Source organism: Alligator mississippiensis, chromosome 2 (assembly GCF_030867095.1).
Source record: "Alligator mississippiensis isolate rAllMis1 chromosome 2, rAllMis1, whole genome shotgun sequence".
NCBI lineage: Eukaryota > Metazoa > Chordata > Crocodylia > Alligatoridae > Alligator > Alligator mississippiensis.
This window is the reverse complement of record NC_081825.1, coordinates 176,539,255-176,544,807: the sequence shown is the minus strand read 5'-3', so window position 1 is coordinate 176,544,807 and position 5,553 is coordinate 176,539,255. Positions and strand designations below refer to the sequence as shown.

Here is a 5,553-nt window from a genome sequence, read left to right as displayed (position 1 = left end):
GGCCCTCTCAGTGTGTAACTATCCACTCACAATGCCCTTAACACTCTTATAGTGTGTCCACCCCCTTGCACTGCCCGCTAGCCCCTCTCGGTATCACCCTACTAAGCTACCCCTACAGCGCACACACTGCCCAACCGATTCCCTCAAGACTTTGGAGTTCTCCTCCCTCCTTCATACTACTGCCACCATAATTGTTTCTGTGTTACACATAATTGACTCCAAGATGAACATGAGCCGCCAATGCCAGACCGCAGCCAGCAAGGCCAGCCATACCTTGTCATGCATCCAAAAGTGCATCTCAAGCTGGTCCAGAGAGGTGATACTCTCCCTCAATGTGACTCAGTCAGGCTGCCGCTGGAGTACTGCGTCCAGTACTGAGCGCCGCACTTCAAAAGGGATGTGGCCAGCCTGGAGAGGGTTCAGAGGAGGGCCACACGCTTGGTGAGAGGGCAGCAGGACAGGCCCTATGAGGAGAGACTGAAGGACCTGAACCTGTTCAGCCTCAGCAAGAGGAGGCTGAGGGGGGACCTGGTGGCTGCCTACAAGCTCATCAGTGGAGATCAACAGCAAATAGGCAGAGCCCTATTCTCCCCAGCACCACCTGGGGTGACAAGGAACAATGGTAATAAGTTAATGAAGAATAGGTTTAGGTTAGAGATCAGAAGGCAATATTTTACAGTTAGGGTTGCCAAAATCTGGAACCAACTTCCCAGGGAAGTGGTCCTTGCCCCTACCTTGGGCAAATTGAAGAGGAGGTTGGATGATCACCTGTCTGGGGTCTTGTGAACCCAGCATTCATTCCTGCCTGTAGCAGGAGGTCAGGCTAGATGATCTGTTCAGGTCCCTTCTGACCCCAGCTACTATGAAACTATGAAACTATAATACTTTGCTGCCCGTGATTCGTCTTTCTGCCTCATGCCCCCACCCCAGAAACTCTCCTGGCAGCCATCCCAGTGTGTCCCTTCTCTCCTGCTTTGCACTACCTCTTTTTCTCTTCCATCACTCCCTCAGTGTGGTTTCCTTACATTGCCCCTCAACTCAAGCAGTGTCTTCTGTTGTCCTACAGTGACTTTGTAAGGTAATGCTTAAAACCAGCTTCAGCCCAAAATAAGTTGTGGCAATGTGAGGACCACAGTGAAGACCTGAGGAGTAGAGATCTGTACATAGTGTGGTAGGGGGCCTTGGGGCAGCTTGGGGATCACTGTGGAGGAGGACCTGGGTGAGGTCATAATGACTCCTGCCATGTAGATGAGGTGGCTGTGTACAGTCATAATCAATCAGTCCTCATACACTACCTGCCTTGTCACCTGTCAACCATGTCTAAAGTTTATAATGGCTGTGTAGCGGTGGGTCTGTGTGAGTAGGAAGGGACAGTATATGGGGAAAGCAGCAGCCTAAATGAGGGAGAAAGTGAACCAGCTCTAAACTCGTGGCCCTCCAGAACACATTTCCTATTGGGATTTGGAGGGGGAAGCAACTGGACTCCTTGGGAAGACCAGGGAGATTGAAGAAAGTACCATCTGTAGTCTAGACAAAGAGCAGAGAAGAAAAAGAACCCTGAGACTCCATGATATGTATAGACCTGCCCAGGAAGAAACAGACTCCTTGGTCTTACCTGTTAAACCTCCCTTGCATTGGAGAATGAGAAAGGAAGGTTTCAAGCTACACACAGACCTACGTCAGGCCCAGGATACAGAGGACTGTACAATAGTGAGTACTAGTTGTGTTATGCTATGCAGTAAAAAAGGGTTCCAAGTTTCGGAAAGACCCACTATAAACGACTGTTAAACGTGTGCCTAGATGCATGAAAGTACACACTAGGTTGAAAGTGTATCGATAAAAGTTAGAATTTAGAGATGGTCCCTAACAAGAGACTGACGAATTTGGGATTTGGGAGATGGTCCCTGAGTTAGGGAGCAGCTAGCCAGTCAGTTGAGAGACCAAGGGTGTGCACAGATTGCCTGCTACTCCACAATAAAGGTAATTGTTTTGTTTTTCTCATTCATGTATGCCCATGTCTATTTAACCCAATGATCACTACAGAAAGGATGTTTTAGTGCCACCAGACAAACAGGGTATAAGGAAGCCTGCCGAGGCCCTTGATTTGAATGCCAGTTATAAATTTGTTTCACCAAGTTAGTACTACAGCAAACAGGACGTGTATCGGCATATTTCAGGTTCTTAGGAATAGACTCCAAAGGCTTGCTGGTATACCTCAAAGGTGCTTTTCTGTTGGGTCTGGTGAGCATTAGGAGGAGAGAATGTCTGATAAGCGCTGCAGGATTCATTGCTCAATGGAGTGCTTGTTCCTCTTCATGCCCTGGGCTTGTATCACCTCTGGCATTTTCCTGGGCCTGCATGCTCTGGGCAGTGCCATGTGAGCAGGGGATTGTAACTCTGCCCTGCCTCCTTGCAGTGGTGACAGACTGGTCTGAGGCAGGGGCAGAGTTGTGATCCCCTGTTTGTGCACCCCTGCACAGTGTGTGTAGGCTACAGATTGCGGCTCTGCCCTGACTCCAGAGCAAGCTGCCCCCAACGCAAGTTCCCAGAGACTCTGGAGCACCCCCCTGCCCTGCTCTGCCATGTCTGCTGCCAAAGTGGCTGCAGCTGGTCTCCATGGCAATCCCAGCCTTCAGCTTTCACACACAGCTGCAGCTGGGGTCTCCATGGAGTCCAGCCCCAGCCATGCACAGGGGCAGCTGGGAAACGGAGTCCACTGCAGACCAGATCTGGCTTGTGGGCTGAATTTTGCCCTTCCTTGGACTAGCCTGATCCAAAAAGTGAATGTCTGTTCACTTGCTTATCCATTCAATCTATGCAGTTTAGACTAACCTGCAAAGATTGAATCAATTCAGCCTTAGGTTTTTTGACTTTCTGTATGGAGGCAAGATCTAATTAACTAGTTAATCACATCTTAACTTGTGACCCAGCCACATAGTCAATCAATTAATGGTGTGATAACAGGGAATAAGCCACAGTTATTCCACAAAAAAACACCATTAATTGAATGTGTCCAGGTATACCCTCCTAGCTGGGAACCACATCAGCTGCTCCCAGCTGCAGAAGCTTGCTACTTCCTGGTATAGGGTGAGCCCAGGATCATGGTCCCGGGCTCTCCCTGCACTGGCAATAAGGTGTGATGAGATCTGATTTGTGATCTCACAATCATGCCTCCTGCCATGAACCTGCGGCATGGCAGGAAGTGCAGTTGTGTGAGTTGTGCATTGGATCCTATCATGTCTTTACCTGTATATCTGGCATAGGCCTTAGTCTTCATCAGTATATTTGTTCAAAAATAAGTACTTGACCTTTCCTGATCCACCTCTTTTCTGCCCACTGAGCCTTTTTAAATGAAGCACTGCAGGAGTTTCTGTTCTATCCTAACTCAACCAGCATGGCCATGCCTGTGGGAAGTCTACTTTGCTACCATCTTTAATATCCTCCTGTTTCCTTGAGAGCAACAGGAGCCAGGAACAGAGATACTATGTTCTACAAGTTAAAACATGAAGTCCTTTAGAATTCACCATGTCACTATGACCATTTCCAATGCTCATAAATTTGGACCATATTTTAGTATGTTTGTCTAGTGAAAACTTCCCACAATGAGCTCTCATGCAGCCTTTCCCTGTAAGATTAAAGTGCCTTAATCATCAAATATCTGATTATGTATAGTGCTCAATATTTTTATTAGCATGCTAGATGGGACTAAATAAAATGACGAAAAATGTTATGTAAGTTCATATATTTTGGGGAAATACTTGCATGTATGAAATAAATGTTGACTACCAACTACCACAAAACAATACCACATTTGTTTACGTTGAATTGTTCTACTTGGCATTAATTGGTCAAGCATTATGAAACTTTAGACACCACTCACTGGCATTTTTTTGGTTTGTCTGTATTTTTTTGGTCTTTAATTCTGGAAATTGTCTCAGGGCTCTGTAACCTTTCCCGTTATGTTGGGTGCACCCTCTCATGGCTTTCCTTACTCCAGGGAGGAACTCCACCATTCTCACACTTTCTTCCTTGGGCCCAGGTATACACTATCCTGCATATCAAGCAGGTGTCCCCTGGAGGTTAAACTGGGGGGACACCTTCTTCCCATCAGAAAACTATGATTCAGACATATATAGAGTACCCAGCCAGTCTTCCTGCATGGAGGACTTGTTCATTTAGCAATACAAGCAAAGCACATCAACAAAAAATATTTTAACGTAACAGTTTAAAACCCATCATTTCCTTTGGAAAAGCACTCTTCTCCACAGCACTGTTCTCAGGGCATCCTTTAGCTCCTTGTTTCTCATACTGTAAATCAGGGGATTTAGTACAGGGTTCATAAAGGTGTAGATTACAGACACCACTCGGCCTTGTTCTGGGGAGTAGGTGGAACTGGTGTGAGAGTAAATGAAGATGCTGCAGCCATATTGCAGGAGAACGACAATCAGGTGGGAGGAGCAGGTGGAGAAGGCATGGTGACAGCTGACTGCAGAGCGGATCTGCAGGATGGCAGACATAATGAAGACATAGGAGATGCAGATCATGAGAAAGGGGACAGTCAGGGTTATGAAGGTAGCAGCAAAAACAATGGCCTCAAGGCTCTCTTTGTTGCCACACACAAGCTGTAACATAGGCATTACATCACAGTAGAAGTGGTTGATTTCATCGTTACCACAAAATTGCTGATGGAAAAGCAATATGGTAAACTGAAGGGCAAAGAGGGAACCCAATACCAGTGACCCAGCTATAAGGTGCCTGCAGACCTTTTGACTCATAATGAGTGTGTAGCGTAGTGGGTGGCAGATGGCTATGTACCGGTCGAACGCCATGACAGCCAGGAGCATGCAGTCAGCCCCACCCAGGAAGATGAAGAAGAACAGCTGAGTGCCACAGCCATTGAGGGAGATGGTGGCCTTCCTCTCAGGCAGGTGGTTAGCCAGGGCCAAGGGAGCAATGACAGAGGCATAGCAGATCTCCAGAGCTGCCAAATTGCCCAGAAAGAAGTACATGGGTGTCTGGAGGGAGTGGTGGATGAGGACAGGGCAATGGCAGTATTTTCACAGAGACTGAGCAGGTACAGGAGCAGAAAGGCCACAAAAATAAGCCACTGCATGTTAGGGAGGGTTGAGAGTAGACAGAAGTGAAACTGAATTGTCCCAGTGTGGTTTTCATCCCCCATGGACCCAACACATGCAACTTGCTGAGAAAGGAGAGGGAAGCCTGCACTGTCACCTGTCATCAAGCCAGAGCAGTTTCACCCAGCCATCAAGATGTTCAGGTTTAATATCTGGAAGCGATAATTCATTCTGGGAGGAATCCAGGAGCTAGATAATCTGCTGAAGGAATTGAGGAACACTTCTTGCTGAAGAAGAAAAACAAATATCAACAAGAGATCAAGAGGAAAGGTTAGCACAATAATTCACTTCAGCATCTGAAAATGTATTTTATCTGGCAAAAGTCCAGTAACTGAATAGTATCTCTAAAGAGGTGAGCAATGTTTCATGCTGGAGAAGGAGAAGATAATGTTTTAGGAAGGTCTGACACGCTTTCAGC

At 46.9% G+C, this 5,553-nt stretch overlaps 1 pseudogene; it reads right to left on the bottom strand.

Annotated features, from left to right (window-relative positions):
* Positions 1-4,235: 4,235 nt before the first annotated feature.
* Positions 4,236-5,113, bottom strand: LOC102568425 (olfactory receptor 10V1-like; annotated as a pseudogene).
* Positions 5,114-5,553: the final 440 nt, after the last annotated feature.